Below are 14,750 nucleotides of genomic sequence, written 5' to 3' on the forward strand. Positions count from 1 at the left end.
GCAGTATTATAGTGATTTTAATGTACTTTTCCTAAATTCTACTTTTTCTAAATATTGTTATATTAATGTATAATTCAAATAGTATAGTGTTTGTGTTGGGGAGATCTAGAGAAGCACCTAAAGGATGCATAACATACACTTCACACAGTGTATGTTAGCCAATTTGACAATTAATTATATTTAAAAATTAAAAAAATAATAAAAATAAACATTTAAGTAATAAAAAAATGTAAATTCACATTGATGGGTATGTCAAAGGGGCACCAGGAATCAACGGAAAGAACTACCAATGGCCAAAGCTGAAATATTTGAGCAGCTTAGTAAATAATGTACTATAAGATTGTAGCTCAAAGTATAAAATTAATATCCATGAGTCCATTAAATAAATAAATAAATAAATAAATAAATAAATAAATAAATAAATAAATAAAACACCCATTTTGACTTTTACGTGAGGAAGGAGTTTTCATTGGGTTTCGCTACTGAAGTTGGGGATTGTGTATTACAACAGCTAGCTAGTTCTGAGTAATGCATACTCTTGGTTTTGGGGTAGATTCCCGTGGTTCATCGCTTACATACAACACCCTGTGCTCAACCCAACAAGTCCCCTCACCCTCAATGCCCATCACCCATCTTCCCCTCTCCTGCACCCCCCCCCATCCACCCTCAATTTGTTTTCTGTATTTAAGAGTCTCTTATGGTTTGCCTCCCTCCCTCTCTTTTTGTAACTATTTTTTTCCCCTCCCCTTCCCCCATGGTCTTCTGTTAAGTTTCTCAAGATACACATATGAGTGAAAACATAAGATATCTATCCTTCTCTGACTGACTTACTTCACTCAGCATGGTACCTTCCAGTTCAGGCAGCTCTCTTCCAAATGGGATTCAGGGACCCAGGTTACTTCCATATTGTATGGCCTTCATCTTTAATCCAAAGTTGTCATGGGTTGTTTCTACCTCCATTCCTGTCAGATCAAATGGGAAAATGAGCATGAAGGATTTTAAGTGAAAGAATTTTGAGTGGGAAGATTTTTATGAGCCCAGGTTGGAAGTTCCATCATCAATTTAACCCACATTCCACCGACCAGAATTTAGTAGTTTATGCCACCAGAGACATGAATGAAAAACTTGAACTGAAGGAGTTACATGTTCCTAGAATGTTTCATGTTTTTATGGCCCCTTGATAAAATTATTCTGAAAGTTATCTAGAAGGAAAAATAAGGGCGAAAACAGTCAAAAACTTCTCAAAATAAAAATGATGATGATGGGGGCGCCTGGGTGGCTCAGTCAGTTAAGCTGAGTCCGACCTCAGCTCAGGTCATGATCTCACGGTTCGGTTCGTGAGTTCGAGCCCCACATTGGGCTCTGTGCTGACAGCTCAGAGCCTGGAGTCGGCTTCAGATTCTGTGTCTCCCTCTCTCTCTGCCCCTCCCCTGCTCATGCTCTGTCTCTCTCTCTCTCAAAAATAAATAAACGTTTAAAAATTTCAAAAGTGATGATGACAAATAAGTGCATGGAGGGGGTATTTTCAGTATCATATATAATATTAAAAGTTTACAATATTGAAATCAGAATGAAACTCGTATCAAAAATAGACACACACACACACACACACACACACACACACACAGAGAATAGAGTTCAGAAAGTGACTTAAGTATGAATTAGAAATTGCTTTGAGTAGAATAAATGGGCTTTGCTTCCAAAGCCAATATATGACATGCATTCCCTTTAAAGGGTCCTACCTGGGGTTTGCACTGACTTTGGCCTCAACGAATTGTTGATGTTTTTCATTATCTGCTAGCCAACACCTCCATCCAGACCTTACTGCCCTTTTATTCAACAATAGGAAGAAGCCACCCGCTTATACTTGGGTGAAGCATGTTCAATGTCTTTGTCTGGGTAGTGGTTACACAGGTATTTACCCATGTAAAAATCCATCAGGCTGTACATTTAAGATTTGTCAAGTTTATTTTATGTAAATTATACCTCAAAGAAAGATATTTTAAAAAGAAAAAAGTAGAATGACCTTTGAGCATTTATAACCAGGGGATCTGATTAGGCCTGGATAATTAAGAAGGCTTTGCTGGGCAAGTAACATATGAGCTAGAATTTGAAGTGCAAGATGCTGTTAAACAGGCAGAGGGCAAGGCAGACCATTCTGGATAGAAGGGCCAGCATGTATGAAGGCCCTGTATTGTAAAGTGTCTTGTAGAGGCATTCATCTATATGGTCTTTTAGAACTTTTATAGAGTTGTCTTTGACATTTAGATTCTTAAACCATCTGATATTAATTTTTGCATATAATGTGAGGTATGGGTATAATTTTATTTTCTGTCATATAGATAACCAATTATGCCAGCCCTGTTTGTTAACAAATAATCCTTTTCTACTGATCTGCTATGCTAACTCTATCATATACCACGTTTCAGTATTTGTGTCTCTTTCCAGGCTTTCATTTTATTCAACTAGACTCTTTACATCTCCACCAATGTCACACCATCCTTAATTACTATAGCTGTATAAAAACTCTTCATATCTTGTAGGTACGTCTATTCATCTCTAAGCGTTTCTACAAGAGTGTCTTAGTTATTCTTGGCCTTTCCATAAACATTTTATTTTACTTTGTTTTATTTTTAAAGACATTTGGAAGGAAATTTATTATATTTACAAGCAAAACTGGTGGCCTATGTTTTCTTTGTTCTGAAACAAAAATATTCAAAGTTTGGCATTAGCATGTAATGAGTAATAACAAACCAGAATTATACTGTGATAGGAGTCTCAAAGCACGTTGATCCTTTATACATCTCAGGTTATAGTTTAAAGCTGTGGACGTTTTTCACTAGTTCATTATGAAATTACTACTACTTCCTTTCTCTGCATCTCAATTGCCCTACAAATGTGAAAAAAAAAAAAAAAAAGAAAGAAAAAAGGCAATACAGACCCCAACAGTAGCTCACAGAAATCTTGAAGACTTCAGCCATCTATCCACGTTTACCTATGGCTATTCAGTTTTGCAAAAGAATCAAATAACCTCATTTACCATTACAAGAGAAACATTAGGTAATTTTATACCTTGGAAGATCTAAATTAACTGTGGTATGATTAATGTGTTAGTGGTTTGCACACTATACAGTTAAATGCTAAAACAGAATGGGCATATAATAATTCCACTTACAGAGAATTTCAAATGAAGAGGAAAGTTTCAGAAGCCATATTATTTAAAGCTGAAGAGAAAACCCCTTACATTTTAATTTCTGCAAATCTCTCAACAACAAAAAAACTATTTCTGAAGAGTCTAACAGACCAACTAAAAGCAGAAACAGCTTCTTTTCACTCAACCAAGGGGACACGTCTTCAGAAAAAATGAAAATGTAGACAATTACAGCCAAGACTCTGATCAAGATCTATGCAGGGAAGTAATGGGGCATAATTTAGAATTACATACTTGGAGCAGTTTGAAGAAGTTCTCTTGGGAAGAGCTGGTGAATTGGCAGATGAAATGTATGCAGTGATGCACAATGTGGAGCAGAAAAGCTGAGTAGACCCCCTCCTCTGAAGATTTTTTTTACAACCAGAACAGGAAACCTGAATAGCTGTGGTTGAAACCAAAGAAGTATTTTCTTCCTACCAGATGATGTCAGAGAAAGCTGAATGAATGCCTGTAGCCAACTGTAGAGTGTCTGAAAACGTCGTGTTTATTTTCAGTTCATTCTCCTAAGTTTGGGGCTGCTGGGCTTCACAACACTCCTGAGCACTGTCAGCTTCTGTCTTCATTTCATCTAGCCGCCCCAGTTGTGGTGCCACTGCTTTGTCATATTCACCAACTATCGGTGACTCTTTTATCTTAGTATGTGATGCAAAGGAATCCTCCAGTTCCAAACTAATGAATTTCTGCTTGGGGGATAGTATTCAGGTTCCAAAAATAAAATATGAATTGATTGAGAGTCTGATTTTAAAATTAGTCCTTTTAAATACGGTAATTTTCTGGAAGCACAAAGGGACCTTCAACAGCTTGGACTCAAGGTTCCTTCACATACCAACACTGGCTTTCTTCCCTTCATCCATTATTCCCCAACAGGGCTGTGCTTTATAATTCTCTGGTAGACATATCTCTGTGCTTTCTTCTGGGACCAGCCTTCTCCACTTCTATTTCCCCAGGCCTGACTATAGCATAAGCTACCAAACCCAAAAGTTTACTTGTAACTTATTAAACAGTCTTAGAAAATGTAAAGTCTTCTATCCAAGGTTAATCCAAATATCTGCAATCACTACCTCTCCCCGACCCTAAACATTTTAGAACTAGCTTTTAAGGGGTGCCTGGATGGCTCAGTCAGTTAAGTGTCCAACTCTTGATTCCGGCTCAGGTCATAATCTCAGTTGTGAGATAGAGCTGGCGTTGGACTCCACGCTCAATGTAGAGCCTGCTTAGGATTCTCTCCTTCTGCCCCTCTCCCACTTGCACATGCACTCACTCTCTCTCAAAAAAAAAAATAAATTAATTAAAAACAATAGAATTAACTTTAAAAATTTTTTTACTTATTTAAGTTTATTTATTTACTTTGAGAGAGAGTAAGCACAAGCAGGGGAGGAGCAGAGAGAAGGATAGACAGAATCCCAAGCAGGCTCCACACCATCAGTGCACAGCCTAACGTGGGGCTCGAACTCATGAACCGTGAGATCATGACTTGAGCTGAGATCAAGAGTTGGATGCTTAACCAACTGTGCCACTCAGGATCCCCGAAAAAGAATTAACTTTTAAGAACAGAAAAACATTTATTGGATTTTGATTGCAATTGCATTGAAAAAATACAAGTATTTGAGAGAGAATTGACAGCTTTATGATAATGTTTTCCAATCCACGAACATGATGTATCTCTTGTTTTATTTGGGCAACTTTAATTCATTAAAGGTTTATCTTTTGTGCTCGCTTCGGCAGCACATATACTAAAGGTTTATCTTTTTTTTTTTCAGTGAAAGTGTTGTGTGTCTTCTGTTAGCTTTTCCTAGGTATTTATATTTTTGAAGTTTCCATAAATATTATTTTTACTGTTTCTTGTTGCTAAATACAAATGTAATAATTTGTGTAATTACATTTTACCTAACAGACTTGCTAGATACTCTTTAATAATTTGTCTTTAGATTATTTTGGATTGTCTACAAAGAAAATCATGTCGTTTATGAATTATGACCATTTTATTTACTTCTTTACAATACTTATAAATTTATTTATTTCCTTGCCTTACCGTGTTGGCCTGGGACTCCAGAACAATGATTAATGGAAGTAGTAATAGATAGCCTGTGTCTTCTAATAAATCTTAAGGAGAATGCTTCATTTTTTTCAGAGGTAAATATGATATTTGTTGTAGGCTTAATTTTGTTCCAGCAGGAAGTTTCCTTTTATTTTTAATTTGCTAACAATGTTTTTTAAAAGTCATAAAAGAGGGGCGCCTGGGTGGCGCAGTTGGTTGAGCGTCCGACTTCAGCCAGGTCACGATCTCACAGTCCGTGAGTTCGAGCCCCGCGTCAGGCTCTGGGCTGATGGCTCGGAGCCTGGATCCTGTTTCCGATTCTGTGTCTCCCTCTCTCTCTGCCCCTCCCCCGTTCATGCTCTGTCTCTCTCTGTTCCAAAAATAAATAAAAACGTTGAAAAAAAAAATTTAAAAAAATAAATAAATAAAATAAAAGTCATGAAAGAGTGTTGAAATTTAACTAAGTAGTTGTATAACTTGAACTGGTTATATGGTCTTCTTTAATCTGTTAATGTTGGAAATTTTATCAATCGATTTTCAAATGTTGAACCAATGTTGCATTACCAGAATAAATTAAACTTAGTCATAATGTAGTATGTCTTTTATATGTTGCTAAATTCAGTTTGCTAATATTTTATTTAAAAATTTTAAATCCATGTTCATTATTGAGCATTACCTATAATTTTCTTTCTTATTTTCTCTTTCTTGGATTTTAATTATCATGATTATACCATTCTCTTAAAACAAATTATAGAGTATTCTCTCTTTTATAAGTTTCTGGAAGAGCTGGTTTAAGATTGGAATTATCTATTTCTTGACTGTCAGGTAGAATTCAACACAATCATTCAATAGGATCTTGTTGATTTTCTGGCTGGTAGTTCTATCAGCTTCTGAGATGGGCTGTTTAAGTCCCCAGCTGTAATTGTGGTTTGTCTATTTCTCCTTTCAGCTAGATCAGTTTTTGCTTCATGTAATTTGAAGCTCTGAAGTTGAGTGCATACACATTTAGGATAATTATATCTTCTGTTAAGAGTTGAATTGTGTCATCCAAAAAGATATGTTGAAGTCATAATTCCTGGTATCTGTGAATCTGACCTCACTTGGAAATAGATGCAATCAGGTTATAGTGAGGTCACGTTGGATTAGGGTCGGCTTTATAAGAAGAAAAAAAATTGGACACAGACATAGGGAGAAGGTAGCTATGTGATGAAAGAGGCAGAAATTGAAGTGATGCATCTACAAGCCAAGGAATGCCAAAGGTTGCCAGAAAACACCAGAAGCTAGAAGGCAAAAAGAAGGATTCTCCCCTACACGTTTCAGAGGGAGCATGGCCTTGCCAACACCTTAATTTCAGGATTTTACCCTCCAAAACTGTGAGATAATAAATTTATATTGTTTTAAGCCACCCAGTTTGTGGTACTTAGGAAACTAATGTATCTTCCTAGTGGACTGATCCTTTATCGTTGTGTAATATTCCTCTTTGTCTCTAGTAATAATCCTTTGCTTTGAAATCTACTTTATCAGATATGAATATGCCACTCCTGGTTTTTTAGATCAATGTTTGCATCGTAAATCTTTTTCAATCATTTTTTTCAACCTACCTATTTCATTGAATTTGAAGTGAATTTCTTGTACGCAGCATATTTTTAAGTGATGTTTATTTATCCATCCCACTTATCTTTGCCTTTTAACTGGTGTATTTAGACCACACTCAAGGTGATGTTGTTAATGCTTAAGTCTGCAATTTTATTATTTGTTTTTGTTTCCACTAGTTCTCATTCCTTTGTTTCTTTTTCTTGCCTTTCTGTGGGTTATTTGAACATTTTTTTTAGGATCTTATCTTATTTGTAGTGTGTTTGAGTGTGTCTCTTTGTATACTTTTCATAGTGGTTGCTCTAAATATTACAATAGAAATATATGACTTATTATGTTCTACTGGCATCAACATTTGAGCATTTATAGGGAAGTTTAGTAACCTTACTTCTATTTAGGTCCCTTTGCCTTCTCCACTTTCAAATATCATTGTCTTGAGTATCAGGTGGTGTTACAGTTTTTGTTTCAGTCATCAAATATGACTTCTAGAACTCAGGAGGAGAAGGACAGTCTACCGTATGTACCCATATTTCTAATCTTCCCATTGTTCTTCCTTCCTGATGCTCCAAGATTCCTTCTTTTATCATATCTTGTCTCTTTGAAGACGTTCCTTTAGCTAATAAGGGTAGGTCTGCTAGAGACCAATTCTTGGCGTTTTCTTTCCTTCAAAAGTGTCTTTATTTCCTCTTCATTCCTGAAGGATAGTTTCACAGGAAATAGAACTCATGGTTGACAGTTCTGTTCTTTCACCACTTGAAAAATGCACCACTTCCTTCCGGGCCTGCATATTTTTTATGAGACATCTTCTGTCATTGGAATTAGTGTTCTTTATAGGGAATGCATCATCTGGAAGCTGCCTTGGCCCTTCTGGCCAACCTGGTAGTTCTCAAGCCTCAGCAAGTACCCACAGCCTGGGTGATTAACTAAATCTTTCTTCATATATCTATAGATCAGGCATTCTTTTCGAAAACAAAGCCCATCTACACATCACCGAATTCTCTTGCACAAACCTCCCTCCCCTCTGGGCACCAAGGAACTAGACCCCCTTGCACAACCTCCAAGCTGAGATAACATCTGTAGCTGGCACCATCAAGTCTCCATGCAATCAAAAAATGCTATGGATTGGGGCACCTGGGTGGCTCATTCAGTTAAGCATCCAACTCTTGATTTTGGCTCAAGTCATGATCTCATGGCCGTAAGCCTGCTTAAGATTCTCTCTCTCTCTCTCTCTCTCTCTCTCTCTGCCTACCCCCCTCACTCTCTCTAATAATAATAAATAATAAATAATAAATAAAAAGAGTAATGTTACAGATCAATACACTCTCTTTACTGATTAACTGCCCTAAACTCCTTTAAAAACCCCTGCACCAGGCAGAAACCTTAAAGCTGGCCTTTGGACAAGATTCTGCCTTTTCCCCAGATTGCCAGACACCTGAAAAAAGCTCATACTCTTTTTCAAACAAAACTCTTGAGTATTGGCTTTTTGAGTAATGGGCAAACTTGGGTTTTGGTAACAATTTCTATTTTCAAGATTTTTTTTCTTTTTCTGAAGTTTCCATAAGTTTAATTATGCCGTGTGTTGGAGTAGACCTCTTTGGATTTGTTCTGTTTGGGATTTGTTCATCTTGAATATATAGGTTTGTGTCTTTTGCCAAATGTGGGACGTTTTCAGCTATTATTTCTTTGAATATTCTTTCAGTCTCACTCTCTTTTTCTGGGACTCTGATACGAATGTTTGCATTGTCTCACAGGTCCCTGATCCCCTGAAGCTCTATTCTTCTTTTTCCCTCAGCCTATCTTACCTCTTGTTCATACTGGGTAAGTTCTATCGATTTGTGCTAAAGTTCACTGTCTATCCCCGGTCATCTTCATTCTACTATTTAACCCAGCAATATAAAAGAAATTTTTAATTGTATTTTTCAGTTCTATAATTTTAATGTTTCTTTTTATATAACTTGTTTCTTTGCTCACATTTTCTGTTTTTTTCTTGTTTGAAAAGAATTTGTAATGATTGTTAAAGCACTTTACAATGGCCTCTTTAAAAATCCTTGTCAGATAATTCCAACATCTGATTCATTTCCATATTGGTATTAGATGATCGTTTTTTCTCATTGAAGTTGTGATTTTCTTGGTTCTTGGTATGATGAGTGATTTTCAATTATACCCTGGACATTTTGCCCATTATGTTAAAAAAAAAAAACAACAAAAAAACAACTCTGGTCCCTATTTAAACACTTTATTTTAACAGGCATTTACCTTGTTTAGGTTTAGCATGCAAGTTCTATCCAACTTTTGTGAGCTGTAGTTTCAGTGACAGTTTAATTTTCAGAGACTTTGTGGTATTATTTTGGTCTACTTGCTTTTTTCAGGTGACACTGGGATTCCCACTTGTTCCTGCTGCTGCTGCCTAAGAAAACAGAAGGATTTGTGCAGACTGGGCCATTTAGTGTCCTCCAGCAAGGGGAAGGGAGCCTTAGTTCTACAGGGACAAAGAAGCTTCCTGGCTGGGCAGCCTGTTGTGGTGGGGTCCCTCTTGCTGATCACCTGTCCTCCCACCCCAGTGTCTCTGGATGGAGAAGGGAAATCTCAGGCCCATGAAGACAAAAAGGTGTGCCATGCCTTGCTACTGTTGTGATAGCACCTCTCCTGTTCATGTTATGTGGCCTCTCTAGTGTCTCTGACTAGGAGAGGGCAGTCTCAGGCCCACAAGGACAAAGCAGACTTTCCTGCTTGGGATGCAAATTGTGATGGGGGCCAGCGGTCCAGTGCTGCTCAGCTGTCCCAGTATCTCTTGATGGGGGAAGTGAATCTCAGGCCCAGAAAAGTGCTATCCCTAACCACTAATCATTAGCAGGGCTCCTTGCCAGTGATGCCAGGCTCGCTGGGTGGTGTTTTCCTGTTTGATACTGGTGGGGAGACGGCAGGGGGAAGGGGAATGGGAAGTGGTGAATGAGCCAACCTGGGCTACTTGCTGTTGCTAAGTTGGGTGTTCGGAAACACTGGGTCCGAGGTGCCGTTGGGTGAGGTGTTTGTAAATACGCTGCTGCTGGGTATTGAGATTCCAAACCAGCTTTCCATCTTTTTACAACCTTTTATTAGAGTTCTCCTTTGGCTACCTTTTGTGTTACTTCCAGGGTCTAGAGATGTATTTAGTGGGAAGGAGCAGGGAGAAACAAATCTACACCATCTTATGTGAACTGGAAATTATTTACTTATTCAGTTCTCTTACCATTTGTAGACTATTCAGGTTTTCTATTCATTCTAAAATCAGCTTTGGTAAGTTAAGTTTTCTAGGACTTTATTAATTTCATCTAAGTTTTCTTTTCTTTTTTTTTTTTTTTTAATGTTTACTTATTTTTGAGACAGAGGGAGACAGAGTGCGAGTGGGGAGGGGCATAGAGAGAGGGAGACACAGAAACTGAAACAGGCTCCGGGCTCTGAGCTGTCAGCACAGAGCCCGATGCGGGGCTGGAACCCACGAACCGTGAGATCATAACCTGAGCCGAAGCCGGACGCTTAACCGACTGAGCCACCCAGGCGCCCCTCATCTAAGTTTTCAAATGTGCTGTCAAAAAGCTTTGATTTTATTGTCTTTAAATCTCTATAGTTATAGTTTTATTTTTTTAAATTTCTTATTGTGTTTGTTTATTCTCTTTTGTTCCTCCCTGGTAATCTTTGCTAAAGAATTACCTATGTTTTTTAAGATTTTATTTTTAAGTAATCTCCAAAACCCAACGTGGGGCTTGAACTCACAGCCCTAAAATCAAGAGTCACATGCTCTATCAACTGAGCCAGCTAGGCATCCCAAGAGTTATCTATTTTATAAGCCCTTTTTTAAAATGTTTATTTACTTAACTTTTAATGTTGATTTATTTTTGAGAGAGAGAGCATGAGCAGTGGAGGGGCAGAGAGAAAGGGAGACACATAATTTGAAGCAGGCTCAGAGCCTGATGCGGGGCTCGTACTCACAAACCCTGAGATCATGACCCAAGCCCAAGTCAGTAGCTTAACTGACTGAGTCACCCAGGCGCCCCTATTTATTTTTGAGAGAGAGAGACAGAGTGCAAATTGGGGAAGGGCAGAGAAAAAAGGAGACACAGAATCTGAAGCAGGCTCCAGTCTCTGAGCTGTCAGCACAGAGCCCAACGCCGGGCTCGAATCTACCAACCATGAGATCATGACCTGAGCTGAAGTCAGAAGCTTAACCAACGGAGCCACTCAGATGCCCCATAAGTCTTTTGGAATAGCTAGTTTATACCTTTGATGAGTCTTTCAACTTTATATTAATTTATTAATTTCCTCCACTCTGCCTTTCTTTGGGTTTGTTCTCAATTCTTTTCCAAATTTCTTAAATTGGAGACTTAGCTTATTAATTTTCAGCCTTTCTTCTTTTCCAATATATGTATCGTTTAAGACTATAAATATCCCTATAAACCCAGCAGTACTTACACAGAAAGTTTTGATATATAACATGTGGTCTCCTATAGAGGAGGGATGCCAGCTTCACCCAAAGTTTTGATGTGGAGACTGATGACACCACACATATACTGAGAGTATGAAAAAGTTTATTCCTGACATAATAAGGTTTTCTGGGGAGTAAGGTAAGCTTGAAAGCAGCTCCAAAGATGGCTTGAGAGAGCAGGAAGGGGCAACTGGCTTGGGATTTTATGGTGGTTAAGGGGCGGGTTTGAGGTGAGAGTTCCCACAGGTTGACTAGAGCTTGTGTGGCTTGACTGTATCAGAGGAAGGAAAGAACATCCAAACTTTCTTATCTCCTTGCCCAGCAGTGAGACGAAGGCAAAGGAGAGGTGGAGCCTGAAAATTATCAGCAAACATCACCGATGGAGTCAGACTCTTTATGGCACATAATATTACCACTATAATTTATTTCTAAATATTGTTAGTGCCATCATGACTTCTTCTTTGACTAAGAGTTGTTTAGAAGTATGTGTGTATATTCTAAAGTATCTAACTACATGGTGTTTTCGCTGTATTTAAAAACTTCTAACTAGAGGTGCCTGAGTGGCTCAGTCAGGTAAGCGGCCGACTTCGGCTCAGATCATAATCTAGTCATTTGTGGCTTTGAGCCCCACATCAGGCACCACGCTGACAGTGTGGAGCCTGCTTGGGATTCTCTCTTCCCCTCTCTCTGCCCCTCCCTGGCTTGTGCTGTCTCTCTCACTCTCTCAAAATAAATAAACTTTAAAAAATAAAAATAAAAATTTCTAACTAAACCGCATTGTGATTGGAGAATGTGGTAGTATGTTAATTTTGATATGTTTCACAAGAATTTTAAAGGAATTTTAATTCTCAAATTTAGAATGTAATGTTTGAGTTACTTTTCTCCGCTTGTTTTAAAAATTATCCTTTTCTTTGCTGTCTACGATTTCACCATGACTTGTCAAAGTTTTCTTTTATTTATTTTCTTTTATTTATTCTATTTGTGATACATGAAGGCTTTGTGTGTGTTTCTCATAAAATGTGGAAAATTCTCTGTCACTATCTCTTTGAAGATTGCCTCTTCCTCCTTTTCTGTTATTTCTGTTTTAGACTTTGAATAGATACTTCCTGGAACTTGTTGCTCTAGCCTCCTTAACTAATATTTCTTTCATTTTTTCCATTTTCTGGATAATTTGAATTCTGGGTAATTTCTTCCAATGTACCTTTCAGTACACCAATTTTCTCTAAACTGTTCTAACTTGCTCCACTGAGTTTTATCAGTCTAATTATTTTATTTTTCATTTCTAGAAATTCTTGCTGGCTGTTTTCCAAATCTTAGTGGTCTCCCTTCAAATTCTTTTATTCTTTGAGCACATTTTGAGCTTTTAAATTTTTCTTTAAATATATTAAGTATGTTTATTTTATAATCTATGCATGATAATTTGAATATGTTAAGTCTTTTGGGGCCTAATACAACTGTTGTTTCTTTGGCTGTCACTTATGGGACCTTATTTCTGCCCTATTATCTGTTTTTCCTAGAGCTATTTGTTCATTCGTTCATTCATGTATTCATTCGTTCATTCATTCATTTTGGAATCTTTGGGAATGCTTTGGGATTTCGTTGAAGTCGCATTCCTGAAAAGAAGATTTGCTTTTGCTTAAGGGCACTATATCAACCTGGATAAATTAAATTATCTATTGAAAGTTTTTAGAAATTTCTAGGAGTCACATAGATTGTATGCATTTGGCCTCAAACCTACTTTGGGCATGCCTGTTATTATAAATTCTCATGGGAGATTACCTACCTCTCCTTTGTTACAAGTTTGAGACAAGTAATTTTCACCCCTCTCCTCCTTTTTTTGTAGAAGGTTTGTTTCTCATTTTCCTTTTGGGTTCTAGCTTTATGAAGAGATCTCCTGTTAGACTTCTGAGGTCCAACTTCACTCCTGTTCCCTGGCATAACACAGGCACTGAAACCCCCAAAGATCAAAATCTCCAGGGATTAGGAGAAATCCCTTTAGGAGAAATTAGGGATTAGGAGAAATTTCCCATTAGGGAAAAAGCAGACCTGGGTGCTCTCTTACTTATTGGGAGTTCCTCCTAGTATTACTTTTGGCCTCTGTAAATCCTTTCATTTGTCTCAACTCAGAAAATCTTTAAACAAATTTTTTAAAATAGACTTTTTTTTTTTTAAGTTTTAGGTTCATGGCAAAATTGAGCATACAGTACAGAGAGTTCCCACATACCCTCTGCTTCCCTCCCGTGCCACAACCTCTCACTTCTCTGATGGATCTCACTAAAGTTGTTAATTTTTCAGTTTATGTAGCGTTTCCCTTGTTGTTGAGACAGAGTGCAACTTCCAAGCTGCCAAGCTTCCTCACATGGGAGACCAGAAACCAGAGTTTTACTTTTCTTTTTTATGGTTTCTCAGTGGTCACCCCTCATCTACGGTCAACAATTTTTAAAAATATCTTATTTACAGTTTTAATTACTTTAGTCTAAAAGGGTTATTCCAGGTATCTAGTTGGCCAAAGTATCCAAAATGGAAATCCTTATTATTTTCTTTTGAATCAGAATTATTAGCTTTCTAATTTGGCAATTTATATTGCAACTATCCAATTTATACCGCAACTATCACTTTGAGAGTTCTTGTTTCTCCTCACGCTGACCTAGGCATACCTTGAACATAGTCTGAACATCTTTACCTATGTTACCTACTTCGTTGTATCTCATCTTTATCTAAATGCCTATCGTTACTAACATTTTATTGATTTGTAAGAGTTTATTATTATAAACCTCATTTGCCATATCTTATCTATTGTATCTTTTCCCCAGGTACTCAGTTTCCTGTGTTTTTTTTTTTTTTACCTTAAAATTGATGTATTTCCTATTCCTAAGTTCCAACTCAAAAATTCTAATTCACCAGGTTTGAAGTAAGCTCTAAGAATATGTATTTTATTTTTTTTTATTTTTTTTATTTTTTACGTTTATTTATTTTTGAGACAGAGAGAGACAGAGCATGAACAGGGGAGGGTCAGAGAGAGAGGGAGACACAGAATCTGAAACAGGCTCCAGGCTCCGAGCTGTCAGCACAGAGCCCGATGCGGGGCTCGAACTCACGACTGCGAGATCATGACCTGAGCCGAAGTCGGTCGCCCAACCGACTGAGCCACCCAGGCGCCCTTAAGAATATGTATTTTAAAGAAATACTCAGCTGTTACTGTGAACCACATCCTGCAAAAATACTAATAGATACTATTAGTTTCATAGATCATTAGATAAATCAAAAAAAAAGGTACCGTGACTCCAAGTCTGCTATTCTTCACACTATACCAGTTACACCTTTCTGACCCCATTTTGGTTCTTGCTTCCTTCTTTCTCCATCCAATTTTCACAAGAAACTACCCATTACTACAAACATGAAAATCCTGTGGCAGATAAGAGAAGTATAAGCTGCTTTTCTAGTAG

The sequence above is a fragment of the Lynx canadensis genome, chromosome B3 (assembly GCF_007474595.2).
Source record: "Lynx canadensis isolate LIC74 chromosome B3, mLynCan4.pri.v2, whole genome shotgun sequence".
NCBI lineage: Eukaryota > Metazoa > Chordata > Mammalia > Carnivora > Felidae > Lynx > Lynx canadensis.